We start from the raw sequence: 16,199 nt of genomic DNA on the forward strand, positions 1-16,199 counted from the left end.
TATATATATATAGTGACAATGAACTATGAACTATAAATTTCTTTTGTACAGACTTTATAGAGCGTTACAAAAAAGACCACTCATTTTGTATCAGTCACATACTTTAATAACTGGGCACACGAATGTATTGGCATAGTTGTTTGTAACTCCTCTAGGAAATCAGTGACGGATGAGGTTTTCTGGGAAAACTTTCCTTCCCGCCTCCCCTTTGTTGAGACGGCTCAAACCTCTGTGGGCATAGGATAAAAGAGTATACATGTGAAGTTACATGACACATTCTAGTTTACTGGTATTGAACAAATAGCAGTAAATTAGCAAGATACTGATACTGATAAAAGTGATCAAAAAAAGATAAGAAGATGGACGTGGCCCCTATGACATCACCCACTGGTTAGTAAAGGTTATAAAATGGACATGTTTAATTCCATATGGACAGAAACTAATGCTTGAATCCATAAAGCCATCAGGAAAGTGTTTAATGAGAACACAGAGAAAGTTGATAGATTATTTTTCCCGTAGCGTTTTACACAACTGGGTTTCTTTTTTCGGCTACACGAGTCGCCCCTTGCTGACTTGGAAAAACAATGCTGGTTTAAAGCATTTCCAGTGTTGGATGAAACTACATACATCATTCATACTATGATTATGACATATCTGTGAGGGCATACAGTATGCAAACCCTAAAGATTAGTACCATTTTCATGTCTTTACAATCAAAGGAATGCCAGTCATGGAAAATAAGGAGCCTTGATGAGGCTTGAAAAGGTTAACAAAACAATTTTCTGAAGATTTTGGAATTTTATAGTACAACTAAAGGAAATAAAAACAAACTGTATAATTGTCCAAGAGATCAGAAAAGGCAGGGTACCTGCATAGCACACCTGCAAGAAGGATGTTACTACCCACCATAAAAATGACACAGGATGAGCCAAGTGGACGTCTGAGCTTTGTTCAACTTTGAGACGCTGGATATCTAAATGAGAAGTATCATGGCAAGCATCGCGCACACAGAATACAGATGTTTCCACCAAAGAGTGGTTGAAGATGAATATGTTTTGGAACGGCCGAGTCAAAACCCTGACCTCAGTCGATTAGAAACGAAAGACCTGAAGCCAGCAGTTAATGTGAGGAAACCCACACACGTCCCAGAGTTGAATGAGTCTGTAAAGAGGAATGGGCTTAAATTCCGACAATTCACAAGTCTCATGGACAGTAACCAGGAATGTTTAAATGCATTCAATCCTACAAAAGGGAGTCACACCAGATGCTGAATTCAAAAGTTCACATATGTGGTATTTGTTATATCCTCCTGTAAATAAATGACCAAGTCTAATGATTTTGTTCAGTTTTTGCTGAATATGGTTCCTTTTTTGTACTTTTAGGATTTGTGAGGAAGTTTTAAGACTGTGAGGAACGTAAGCATGTAAATGTAAACTCCACAGATCAACCTTTCAGAACTTTTGTGTATCTTTCTGATATTTACTGTTTATTTAAACCTCCACTGAATTAGAAAAATCACCTTTCTCAGCTCCGTCCCCTCGCTGAGGTCCCAGCATACGTGCTGGGTGTACAGCTCTCACACACAATGCAACAACAACCTAAAGTACCGCAAACGTGTATACCCAAGTCACACAGCCAGTAGATAATGTATGCAACATTTGACAACTTTTGAGTAGCTGAAGACTTTTTTTTCAATACTAAAAGAAAATATGTTCTTCATGTCCATTTGAAAGCAGAAGACTGTAAGACCAGCTCAGCCTTTTTTTTTCTCTGTCACACTCTTGGAAGCACACGTGCAAACACACACACAGACGCACATGCACACACAGTCTCCTTTAGCCTCTCTGTGCCATAATAAGAACCTGGGGCTGTCAGCGCAGCACTGTGAAAACAAATTAGTCCAATGATTAATGAAAGGGTATTAGAGCCAGCAGCTCATCCTGCTGTGTAGATGGGACACCCGGTGCAGAACAGCATGTGGCATATACGGCCCATACACACTTAAACACACCTTTATTTCTCAGCTTATATTTTAAATATCAGAGACAAATCCTTTACAAATCAGCAGCAATATTTATATCGCATAATGTTAATATGACCACCGTTTTGTATCATCATTTGCAAGTGCAAATAATGCCAGATAAGCATTTATTTTTCAGTTTTTGTGTTAATGTTAATCATTTGTTTCACTGTTTAAAGTGTTCCAAATCGTGTTTGGCCTGCTGCATGTGTCATGTTCCATACTATAGGGACATATTTTTAAATGCAACAACTGAATTAAAAGCTAACTGACCAAAATGACCCCAGTACTCTTCATGGTAAAGCTGCATAAACCCTAAAATCTTGAAAATCAGTCCTTCATCCTGTCCTTATTTGCTCTCAGCATCTAACTTGATCTGTATGTTTCCTTTGTACCCATGGCAACACATCCTTGATAAAGGCTGCCTTTGGCCGGTGACCAAATATAACTTTCAATTATCATGCAACATTTGGATTACTGTAATTGTTGATGATTACCATTGTTCTCCGCACTCACTCACATAAGAAGGGTTTAAATGTAAGCTCAAAGCATTGAGGTAAGTTTTGGGATAGGTCACACGTCATGGGTAGGGTGAAATTTGATCCCGATTCAATGTCCAACACACATTACCGAGCTGTAGCCTGCAGATAAAGTCATTATTTTATGATCACTGTAATTTCTAACAAATTAACAAAATACAACATGAGAAGAACAGCTGTGCTGTGAGATTTGTGATTCTGACATCATACAGATGTCTGCCCAGTTTTGGAGGTCAAAGTTGTCATTGGTTACGATGCCAATTCTAACCTTAATTCTAAACCTAGCCAATCAGAATATGTAATTTTGTTTCTATTAAATAGTCTTCCCAAGTTGCGGTAACAAAGAAATTAAGGATTTCATCTTTTTTCACAAAAAAACTTGGTTTTACTGTTCTCCAAAATAAAGGGTTAGCGCCTATGATTACTTAGTCATCAGTAGGGTTAACAGTATAAGTTAGCCATCCTCTGACTCCTTGTTTAGAAGCCAGTACTGCTGCACTGAGTCTCCTAGCATTGAAAAGGTGTGGTTGGTCACGCTGCCTTACATAAATACCATCACTAAATCAATTTCATGGCTTTCCGCAGACGTACAATGTGACTCAAAAGCTGTTTTGTTGCATCAAGTAAATTGACAAGTAGAACATTCTGGGACAAGCAGGCTGTACTGTTCATTGACTTTTGTGGTACATTATACATATAATAGCAGTGGAAAATAGACCAGATCTTTATATAATAACCCATATCCAATAAACCCTATTCTTTTTTTTAAGCCTTAGTTGTTATCCTGACAATGTTCCTGCAAAAATGGGCAGCATTGTTGTTGGAGAGAATCACACAGCTCTTTGCCAATACCACAGATTAGGCAAACCTAAGAGGGAAATGAGACTGATTGGAGAGAAGAGCTCATTAGATTAGAATTATTTTTCATTAACATCATTAGTGCGGTGGATTAAGGGAGGAAACTATACTGTGGTAAGAATAATGCTTTCAACGTGGTCTCTGCTATGAGCTGGCAGCATTCAACACCAAAGTAAAGAGATATCCTTTTCAGAAAATTAGCCAGTGGAAGCGATCATCACCAGAGTAAATATTGACCGCCAATTTGGATAAGTGATAGCGGGGAAAGAATAAATACATTCTGAACTTTTACACCATTTTGATGATACTCTCCGTCCTCTTTGTTGAACTGAGCCGGAATGACCAGTCGTGGTTTCCCTCTCAACATTTTTACTGGAGCAAGATACCAATTATTTTTAATGGAGCTGAAATAAGAACAGTGCAAAGACGCAGCGGTGCAGTGATGACCTCATAGCTGTGGCCTTCTTCCTCCCTTACGGTGTCGGATCAGTGTTGGATCTGGATGTGTCGGAGCCACATGAGCCCTCTGACTGACCCACGTACAACACTGATTGACAGGCGAGGGAGCCACTGATGTCTTACCTGTCAAAAGGCGTATCGCTAACGTGGCGGATGTTGATGGATCGACGACGGGATGGTTGAGTGGAAGGGGTGGAAAGATGAGGAGATTGTTGTCCGAAAAAGAAAAAAAGGAAATAGAGGCAGAACAGTAAAGACGTGAAGGATGTAGGGTGAAGGGCCTTAGTCCATCTGGTAGCCAGAGTGGATGTAACCTAACCAGCAAGAGCAGTTAATGACATTTTATATAACTATTAAGCAATTATTGAATACACAAAGTCTTTTTATAGCATTCGAGCACCACATACATTGGGGACTTAGGCAGAGGAGGGGAGCAAAGGGGATTTAAAAAATCGTAATAATAAAATCACTCGAACGTCCGGGCCAAAACCTACATTTTCATTTGGAAAAGCAGTCATGCTTGAGCATAATCCACAGCACACCTCAGGTTTCATATGTAACTGGGATTTGTCCACAGTGGCCTCAGCTACTCTCTTAAACAGGTACAGAGCTCTCTCTCTCTCTCTCTCCCTCTTTCTGCTCAGCAGACCACCACTCAGATTGCTACTTTCTCCCCTCCAGGCTCCCAGTAGAGCTCCCGCAGTGGAGAAACACACTCCTGCACTTAGGTGATGGAGCCGAGCTGCCAATAAAATGAGTGGCAGTCTCCAAAGTCTGAGATGAATGAGAACGCAGACGTTACTACCTCTCATGCAGCACTGTCAGACTGGGGATTAAATAATGCCAGGATAAGAGTACATAAGGTTTAAAAAAATGAGCATTGGTATACTGAAAACACTTCTTTCTTCTTTTTTTCTTACCTTGTTCTGAAGCCAAAAGAAGCCAAAAGAAGCATACATTACTCTTCTCCCTACAACTGCAAGACTGTTAAGCAAAATAGGAACTTTAAATTGCTAGTCCTGTCATTTGGAAGAACAAAATCTCTTCCTGGAATCCCCCCCTTACTGATCACCTACATAATGCACTTAACCTTGTGGTTATGTGGTTAATCGCTAACACATTGCATACTGAGTGCCATCAGTTAACTCATCTTCCACTGTTGCGCTTCACTCTGGTTCCCTTTTCACATGCGGGATTTACAGTTGTGGTCAAAAGTTCATATACACTTCACAATGGACACGAATGTAATCGTAAATTGGCTTGTAATGATTTCTTTGAACTGTTTTTTTCACGGTACATCTGTAATGACTTCAAAAAAGAAGAATTGGGTGCACAACTTTTGTTTTGGATTTTCTCTGGTCCACACTGGTACAAAAGCATACAGGCAGGTTAAATATATACATGAATTCACTTAATTCTGTTAATAAGTGGTTCTACAATGCCTTTTCTCTGGAAAAGGCCAAGGTTTAATAACCTAGATAATATGCTCAGACTGTTACTGCTTTGACTACAACTGGTAGTTTCTCTTTGACAGTATGAAAAGTACTGGTTTGACAGCACTCATTGAACTGACCAATATTTAGAACAAATCGTAGGAACTAAGTGAAGATCTACGAAGGCGAAATGTCGATGAGATAAGATACATAAGTTGAGACTTCTATCGGAGCCATTTCTACAGTTGTTCAGTCCAAGAGCATCATTTCAAACAATTGTAAGCTCAAGTTATTTAGAGGTGGCAATAGTTTGCCTAAGACTCTCATCCCCAGAGAGAGGAAATTGGTTAGGATATTAAGGAATAGCCAAGGAACCAGCAAGACTCAAGCCTGCCATGAAGTGGAAATTGCTGGAAGACCGGCATTACCACTGAGAGGGCGTCAACCAAGAAAGAAGCCCCTGCTCCAAAATCAATACCTTCAAGCTCAACTAAAATGCTTTCTGAAGAAAGTTTTCACAGTCAAAGATTGAGCTATTTGGCCACAAAGACAAGGTCTATGTTTGAAGGAGTAAAGGTGAGGCTTTCGAACCTAAGAAAACTGTAACATCTGTCAAGCACGGTGGAGGTGATATCATTGTCTGGACTGTTCTACTGCCATTGGTACTGGGTTAAGGCAAAAGATCAAAGAAATAATGGTTAGGGTGGGAGGACTAATGAGGCCTAATTCCAAAAGCTTCAATTTCACCTTGAATCGACAGTGAGATGGTTGGAACTTGGACACAATTAAGTGTCCCAACAGGACACACATCACACATCAAAAGTAGTTTTGTAATAGATAAAGGAGGCTAATATTAAGCTTCTGAAATGGTCTTCCCAAAGCCTTGGCCTCAACCCTAATAAAAATTTGTGGTCTAAGCTTAAACACCAAATCCTTACAAGAAAACCAACCAATTTAAATATCATCGTAGTCTAAGGAGCTTGGAAAGAAAAGCGTCTTTCCAAGCTCCTTAGACTGCACGATTGACTCGCAGGGGTTAGAAGTTCGTACGTCACGATGCAGAGTCTCACACTATACCGCCCGATGCTCTGATGCGACCTGAGTGCTCACACTGTGCGTCCATAAAAATGAAGGTTATAACAGAAAATCTGTCGCTCACTCTCCCTCTCTGTCTTTCACTCACACACCCACCACCATCAACTTTGCTAAATTACTAATGAAAAACATTGATCAAGCAGCTGTGATTGAGCAGCAATGTAAATCCAACTATCTTCACGGTTGTTGTGGTCGTGATAGTTTTGTGAGGTCACATCGAAAAGGCTCGGATGAGCTTTCCAAATTTCTACAAGTTGTGCCTCCATCGCTTGTGTCCAGATCACACTCTGCACTGTTCTACTCCGTCTTTTTCACTGACGTTTATGTGTTTGCGCGTGCGCAGTGTGAGCGGCTGTGACGACAGAAAATCCTCCCGACCAAACGATTGATGATCGGGAGCTGGTCGTGAGGTGTGAATCGCTTCTCGTTACCCCACGTATACCACACGATGCACTGCGCACGATGAAGGCCAAACTCGGGCCGATCACCAAAACGGTCGCACGACTCAAATATCGGCTCAAAATGGGCCAAAAATTGCACAGTGTAAGCCCAGCATAAGTAAACTTTTGACCTTGTATGGATTAGAGAAAAGTAAAATAAATTCAAATTTGTGAACCCAATTGTTGTTTTTTAAAATAATTAAAGATGTATGCTGTGCAGTCATTCAATCCTGGAAAACAGTTCAAAGAAATCATTAAAAGCCCAAAATTACCATGACATTCATACCGATGATGAATGTATGTAAACATCTGACCACAACTGCATTATCCCACACTGGTATTTATTTGTTTAGCTTTCTGGCTCTATAGAGTGAAGAATTATGGTTACAGACATAAAAACAAACATAAAGACAAAAACTAACTTTGTGCTATTCGTAGTTCGAAAGGAGAGTTTATGTTTATGAGAACTAACTGCAAATTTTGTTTTTCTGTTTTTGTAGTGCATTTTAATGCATGCATCTGACACCTGTGTTGGCTAAGAGATCTGTGGTTTAGCTTTGGTGTTTGAACTGTTGTACCATCATGTCATCACTAAAATATCAAAAACTGACATTTTTGTGAACCTGAGTAGTGGATGTGTGCAAACTGTTAAACTGTCATTATAACTGATTGTAGCTACACTGTTGCACAACATGAATATGGGTAAATATCAAGAATATGTTTAATATGCCATAAGCTGCTTGTGAACATTCTTTGACTGTGATTATGGTTATGTCACTGCTGTCAAAACCACATCAAAGCACTACGTATAGTGGCGTATTATCGGTATGTCAAACAACCCTGTGTTTATTTCGAACTCTAAATCCAGTGACAACTGCAAATCGTTTTATTTAGATAAACATGGAGTATTTGCCTTTGGACCGTGTGTGAACCTTTCTGTGTTCCTGAATGAGTTATTTAGCAGTGCAGTTATATTAATCACAAGTTTTTCTTGCCAGCGGAACAAAGTTGTCAGTAAAATTTTGCTATCCGGGAGACCCAGCATATCTCAGTTATACTTACCCTCTCTACAGTAGCACCATGGGATCTGCTGTGAAAGCAAGCTCTGTCTAATCAGAGAAGAATATTCTGGATCACTTAGCTTTAACATTACCTCTGCCAGCAGACCAGTGAAGGGGACGTTTAGTCAGAGGAATCTCCTCGTGACGCATGATCCTCCCACATCTACAATTGCTAATGAGGAAAATTTGAATTTCAATAATTGCTACCATTTGTTTATAAGAATAATAAAAGTTCAGATTGAAATTTATTTGGAAGGATAAGCACAATACACTGAAATTCAAATGCAATCATTAGGCAGGTTTATAAACACATGAAACACGTAAGCTTCATCATTCCCACATCCATCTCTTCCATCACTTTATGTATCGTATAATGTTTCTGCAGTAAGTGACTGCCGATTTCATGTTTTTCTCAGCAGGTTTTGCAGTCTGTTAGAGATTGCAGCTCTTTAAGTACTCCACAGTATATGTACATTATGCCTCACGTGTTCCATTAAAAATGAAAAAAGGAGGAATCGTAACATTAAGAACAACATAATTCGGGTCACTTTTTCATTATTTCAGCTATATCAGATGGAACAAGGTGCACCATACAGGCCTACAAAACAAACCAGTAGAAGGCAACTAAGAATAACTGCAAAACCAAATCATAATATTTTGTCAGGGTACTGTACTTGCTCAAGCGCGTGACTGGCTGACACTACAAAAATAGACAAAGAAGATTTGTGGAAGCATTTTCTTAAGACCTTGCTCTGTTTCCTCTAAAAATATTGTATGGGGTACATAAATGCAAGTATATGAAGTTGCAGCGATTAAGAAGAGGTTAGTCTCTGCATACATGTGGGAAAATGCTGCTGAGGATCATCGAGACTTACATAAGTCTATTTTTTATTCTTATGTAAAATAAATACATTTTGTTTTGTTATGTTAACAAATGCAACAAAAGTCAGTACACTTTCTCATACTGAGAATAGAATGTACTTTGTAGAGAGAATTTTTTTAGCTGACAATTTTGAAATAGTGTAGATATTATGAGATGATACTACAAAGAGGAAATTAAGATGGGAATGACAGAGAAGCAGTCCACTGGACAAACACAGGGATAACTTGATAAAGACGTTTTGATGTTATATCTGTTAGAACTTGCTGAAGAGCTGTCTCCAGATCTGCAGTCTGTGTTGGACCATAACCTAGCAGCTGGTCATCATCATCATTTTCTACACTATTCAAACCACAGAAAACAGGTGACCCCTCTCAAAAAACAAGTGTAATTATGTTGCCGTGTACTGAATTTTCAGGAAACATTCCTTAACAGTTTGATGGAATTATTGTTGCTCAGGGGATCTTTCCCACTTTTTCCTTACACCGCTTTCTGAGTCAGATTAATTATTTGTTTCCCAGTAGACTGGTTTTTATTTTAAACTGAGTTAAACTGCACAGCATTCACTGATTCCTTGTTCTGAATTTACAGCTCTTCAATTGTCTTATTTCGGTGTTAGTTAAACTGCACCGCTAAGACAAGCGCAAATCAGATTAGGTTTAAGATTGGGTGGTGGTGCACCTGACAGAAAGTCCCCAATAAAGACTGTTCTTAACTAAATCAACATAAACAATAGTAAAAAAAAAAAAAGTTTTTTTCTTGTTTCACTAAAAAGTGTCTATGAAGCTGATTTCATGACCTAGAAATAATTACTCATTATTATAATAATTCACACATGTTTTAAAAATGAAAATCTGTGTAGTTTGTTATTAATTATTATTTTTATTCAACATATTTTTCTCAGTGCATATTTTTTATAGATTTGTACCAAATAACAACATAAACTGTGGCTAAAATTCAAGCTTTCCATTATAAAATTATACAAGAAAGTAAAAGAAAAAAGTTCTTATACAAATACCATTTCTGCACATTTGTAGATCAAATGAGACCATAAAAAAGAAAAAGATAAAAACTTGTAACATGTAGATTGTTCATGTGTGTAAGAAAGAATAAACTATGTGTGTGCCATCATCCATTAACAGATGATTCCTGGAGAACTCATTAACAAACACAAAAGAAAAAAAAATCTCTATCAGCTTACTAGAGTGTAATACTATGACAATGTTTCTATAATGTTTCTATAATACTAATGAAGATTTATTGCTACTTTTTCTATATGCACATTTAAACTGTACCCCATGTCTGAGAAGCCAATGCCAGGATCTAATCAGAAAGTGAGAGGTTTCCATATATTTTAGTCATTAATGTCGCGGTGCATTAAAAAAGTTACCACATATTTTATACAATGGAAAGGCCACACAGCACGGCCACAGCTATCAGCCGTGTTTATAAAACAGCATGTACCTGGAGGGCAGAGCTGCCATTCATCCTGACAACTCAGCCGGACAAGACCGATGAAGTGCCGACAGTGCGGATGGATGGGTGTGGAGGGAAGGAAGGAAAGAAAGATTGAAGGTGCAGAGGCTGGCACTGGCAGCTGGGTGGAGGAGAGGAGGTTAAAGGTGTGTAAACTGGCAGCAGATGGAGCAATGGAAAGTGTGCAAGGTGTGTAGGGTCAGTAAAGGAGAGTATAATGGGGTGTAGGTTGATGGTGATGGTTGTTCTGTGCCCTACGGCCCTCCCCTGCTCCAATGATAACTTGCGGTTTTCAAAGTGTTCCTCAGAGCCACAAAGAGGCCTAAGAAATATCTGGCACTTGGCAAGCGGTGGGCTGTTCCATCACAAACAGGGACCAGGGACCCTTACTCTTGAAGAAGGAAATGTCTCTAAACCATATGCCACCCAGTTTACTCTGGCACCGTGCTGGAAACCAAGACTTTTATATGCATAGCTTTAACATCGGCTTTTGGAAACAGAGCAGATGATGGACGAGGGCGGAAAGCAACCTGCTGGTAATAGGAACACCGGGCTTGTAAAGAGCATGCATTTCCCTTCATTTTTGACTTGTTGGATCAATTAAAGGATTTGAGAATCAAAAATGGAGAGTTTCTTTGCATGTTTGTTCCTATTCAGTCACTCATTGGTTGTTTTCATCCCAGCATGGCTGTATTTTGTGCGTTTGGTTTATTCTTAACAGTCCAGGATACGAAATGAAAACCACAGATCACAAATACCTCAGTGAGAGGACAAAATGCACCCTGTTAGGGCGCCGGTATGAGCCGGTGGCAGCTGAGAAGGAAGCTACTGCAGCACCGGTGTATGCACTTCTTCTGGGACTTGCTTAAAGAGCTATGTAAATGCTGTTTTGGGGATCTGCTGTACATATATCCAAGATGTCTACAATGCTTTCATTGTCGTCTTAAGTTTGCAGCACAGATTTGAAGCTTATTACTGTGTATCCATTACATTTCTCGTTATGCATCCAGCATGCCAGCTTTTGCTCCAAAGAGATCTTTGGTAGCATGCAGTCATATCTGTTTCTTGTAAACATTTTAACTTGTCACGATGCTCACTGTCCTGTTCTGGTTCCATTATAAATGTGCAGGAAAGGTCAAGGTCACATCCTCCCTTTGCTAAAGTCAAGTTGTAAGAGTGCTCCTTATCTGACACCTTCAGCATGCTGTGTCCATTGTCATTTTCCCTAACCACTCTGTCCCTCAGAGGGGTTAAGTTAAAGCATCTTCTCCTCCTTCTCATTGCTCCCTACCCCCTCCTTCTACTGCATTCTCTGACCTAATCCATTCTAAGTGTTTACAGACCACTCCATTTCTGAAAGGGGGTCAGCTGGTCTTTCTCAAACAGACCAATCTGAAACCAATGAGTGATAGTAGAATGACTTCGGGTTACAAAGTTCTGCTTGTGAGTGCAAGGCTGGGAGTCTGTTATAATTTACAAAAACGAGTTAATGAAATAAGTAGTAAATTATTTTTATCTTTTGAAAGGCAAAAACATTACGCTGTCCTCCCTTACCTCCCTTAGGTCAAAAGGTACCCACTTTTTTCATGATGCCAAACAAAATTCAAAGCCTTACACCTGAAAGAATTTCAAGAGATTTATCAGTGCTGAAATGTATTCTTTGTTTTCCTAATATGACAAAGATGGTCTAATTCAAGTTAGCCGTTTTGGTTTGATTTCTAGGTAAGGTAGTTAGCTAACCTGGCTAACTAGCTTGGAGGCTATGCTTCACTGTAAAAGAACTAGTGCTCAACATTATAATGTTAAAGTTACCTTGTGCTAATTTAATTTTATAGAAACTATTTTGGCATTATTTGAAGACAGAATATATATTCTAGGAAACTAAATCATTGCATAAAGTATTCTATTTCTTTGAAAATGTAACAACTATTCTAAAATAATAACTAGTTAACATTAGAGATATTTACTAAGGTTAGCGCATTCGCTTGCTAAAATGTATTAAGTGGCATCATACACAGATTATCAGATTAAATTTGATATAAATAAAGTCATTAAGATTCTTCATTCTGCACAAATTCCTATACTTGTTTATTAAGCACTTTTTCAAATGATCTTTAATATACTCAACATCAAAAATGCTCGTACTCATGCTGCCCCGACGTCAACCAGCATAGGCTGGGAATGGCATAGGCACCGATCGGTTTTCTATCACCCATTTCCTGGGAGTAAGGGCGCCCTTCGTTTGCGAGGTGCGCCTGCTGCTTGCGGCGCAGAGAGGAGAGGGTGGGGCGGCGGGGGATTCTCTGACCGGCTGGAGCAGCATCTAATAAACAACTCGCAAAATAAAACAAAATAAAAACAAACCAACAGACACGAAAACACCAGACATCATGATACAGACTTATAATTTGCACCGATGTTTTTTCGAAATTCTATACACGAAAAGTGAGCGCGAGAGCCCTCGGTGCGCCTGCTCGCTGCTGAAGTCAAAGTAAACTTTATTGTCATCTCCGCTACAGTCCAGTATATAGAGAGATGAGACGACAAGGCTCCAGTTACAGCAGTGCAAGTAAACAAACAATATATATAAGAAGAGTAAGAAAATAAATATACACTTTACACATAATGGCAGGTCATGCTGAAACAATCAGAATCAGAATACTTTATTAATCCCTAAGGAAATTATGTGCGTTACAGTTGCTCCAAGAAGAAATGGTAAAAATAGTAACAGTAACAGACTAAACTCCAAACAATACATTATGTTACAGATTTTAATATTAATTAGTCATTGTCAATTGTTGATGAAACAGGCTAGGACCGCCACTGTCAACATCTGAAATAGTCTTCAAATGAAAACTGAATGAACGTTCTTGAGTTCATTCAGTGTCACCTAGATTTACTTGTTTGAGTTTCTAGCAAAAGAAAATTTGTGATCAGTAATTGTTTTCTACTGTTGTACTATTATAAAATAAAAATAAAATAATCATCAACTCGATAGCGACTTAGTCCCAAGATCTCACATTTTCAAGCCCATTTCTTTTCCTACTGAACGAACTTACCTCACATCCGGTCATTTCCATCCCTGTTTTCATGATGCTGATATCGGGGACAGAAAAGCAATACAGTCCTGATCAAAAGTTAAAATGGCAAAAAAACATTTTTTCCATGGTTAGATCTTAACAAGGTTCCAAGTTGAGCTTCAACATGCAGCAAGAAGAAATAGGACTGAGGTCGTGTCCAAATTCATGGGCTGCATTCTCCTGAGGACGCATTTGTCGGCTGCATTCGGAGGAGTCTATGAATTTGCACAGCCTTCGTCGCGTCGCTGTGACGTAATCGGTCTACAAATGCGGCCTCAGGAGGATGCAGCCCGTGAATTTGGACACAACCTGAGACAAAACATTTTTCGAGCATGCAATTTATTGAAAACAACGCTTTAACTGAAACAGGCAGTTTTACAGCTGATGTTTCATGTTGAAGCTCAACTTGGAACCTTGCAAAACATTATTTTTTGCCTTTTTTTAAGCGCTCTAAAACATTTGATCAGGACTGTATTTGTGCCATTCAGACGTGAAATTTACGATGCAAACACACGAGACAGAATTCTACATGTACATAAATATGAATACATGAAAAATGATTTTTTTTAAGACAACAGGCTCTGATAATACTCATCTTTGCATGTGGAGAAGATATTGTGTCTGTCTTTTCATAGCCATTTACTAATAAACTGCATTCAGTTCCTTCATTGCAACAATCTGATCTATTTCTTCATGCAAACAACTTCAACATCTATCTACGGTTCACTTTTCGCCATCATACTGTTATCAGTTTGATGGCAAAAACTGAACCGTACTGAACTGAAATGCATGTATTTATTGGCAATGTGTCCTTCATTGGCTTCTTAAAAAATAATGTGAAATATCAATTTCTAGAATTTGATCAGAGTTATGGGTTTGTTTGTCCTGTGTTTGCCTCATTTATTAGATATCCGCTGCTTTCCAGCGCAGTGTAGGAGGTAAAAGGTTAAACGACAGGTTTTGGTCGGGGGTGACAATCTGGGGGATCACACAAGCAAACAAGGCACTAAAGGTGAGAAAGGTCAGATGAGGGAGAGTGAGAAATTGAAGAGAAGGGTGTGTGGGTTGGTAAGAAAAAATGAGAAGCGTGTGTGTGTTTAGTGTGTGTGGAAGCAATGTATGTTTTTCTGTCTGAGCTGTGGATCAATGGCGGGACAGCAAAAGGGGAGGAAACAGGATTGCCGGTGGGATGGGATGGGATTAAAGGGACAAGTATGGAATCTGGGGTCAAGGCGAAGATTTAGCTACTCACCCTTGAACGTAGATCATAGAAACAGCTTTCAGTCTGTGGGGGCTCTCCGTGTGTGAAAGACGGAGAGAAATGGAGAGACACCGATATGGAAGTATTGTGGGAAGCAAAGTCAAGTCCTACCCGGATTTTTCATGCCTTGGCTAAGCACACAAACTTTGCTTGATTGCCTCTCATTTGAACCGAAACCTCTGACACACACATGCACAAACAGACATGTGGAGATACATATGAGCTCATTTATCAGGCGCACACATTTTCTCTTAAAGCCTAAGCATCTGAAAGCTCCCACACAGTGAGATTTTTTATTTTAAATTAGCACAACCCTGACAAGATACATAGCAAAGCCTGAGAGCTCCATCATTGTTAGCGTTTGTTTTTAAAAGGATGAGAATTATTCAACTCACCCTGCCAAGTCCCTTTGTGTCTGTATCTACAATATCTCAATAATTTAATGTCAGAATGTTAAAAAGCCAGATGAGACCTTTAACACTGTCTCTCATTCTTCTCGTCATCAGGATCTCCAGTGATCCTGGTGTTAAGATAATTAAAATCATATTAAGATGCTCTTATTGACTGCCATTAATCAACTGATGTCTTCTGTTCACTAACAGCAGATATTCCAGACTCGTTCCAGGTCTGATTTCGCCTGCCAGGCAGAGCGGTGTAATTTATGAGCTGTAATTACGGAGGTGTCAAAGGAACAGAACCAGTCCTGCTGCATGAATGGGTGACTTCTTGTTTTTTGCTGGTTGACTTGTATGGTTGATCTACTTCTCATAATGATATCTTACAATGTGACAGGAACAAACATAAGAAAGCTCCAACAACTGAATCTTAAACAAGGGCCCCCTCGCATTATTTGTATGGTTCACTTTGAAAGTTGGCGAGTAATTTAAATTCATGGCTGTCGAATTAAAGATAACATCTGTACAACATCTGTCTGTGCATATAGTTTGATTCTATAATACAGCTTTGATCACCAAAAAATTAACTGCCAGATCATGAGAAAAGAATCAAAGATTTTTGGCGTTATTGATTTAGGATGAAAAATCCAAATGATCAGAATTTAGCTATGGATTTAATTTTAGCTCTTAGGTAGTGCTGCCAGATTCATGGGTTTATTCAATTTCCACTGGGACCGTGGATGCCAAAAAATGCATGCTGCATCTAGAGAAACTTTAGATAAAAGTATCACTAATTGCAAGTATGATTCTTTATCTCTGGGCAGTCTGTTCATATGTCTGATGTTTGCATTTCTAATGTGTGTTTAACTGTCAAATCTCTTTATTCTTTGTTCTTGTCTTTCTGGACTCTTTCATGTTCTATCAGTGAATACAGCTCAGAAATAGAAACTTCTCTGAGATTTCTGCATATCTGGTGGATAGACTGGCATTACAAACCAGAACTTGTAGAAGAACGGCCATGTCCTGTATTGTCCCATTGGCCTTTCAGTCCACTGTAGCAAACAGGAAGACCAGTGACATTTTGTAGCAATGAGCAAATTTGTCTATGTTGTTGAAACTGGCCCTGATCTATCCTCACTCTATGTCACCAGGAGACCGAGGCCCTGTCATGCCCCATCATAAAGTTCGCGGATGACACCACA

This window comes from Pundamilia nyererei, unplaced genomic scaffold (genome assembly GCF_000239375.1).
Source record: "Pundamilia nyererei isolate P.nyererei 1_Seehausen unplaced genomic scaffold, PunNye1.0 scaffold00005, whole genome shotgun sequence".
In the NCBI taxonomy this organism is placed as follows: Eukaryota; Metazoa; Chordata; class Actinopteri; order Cichliformes; family Cichlidae; genus Pundamilia; species Pundamilia nyererei.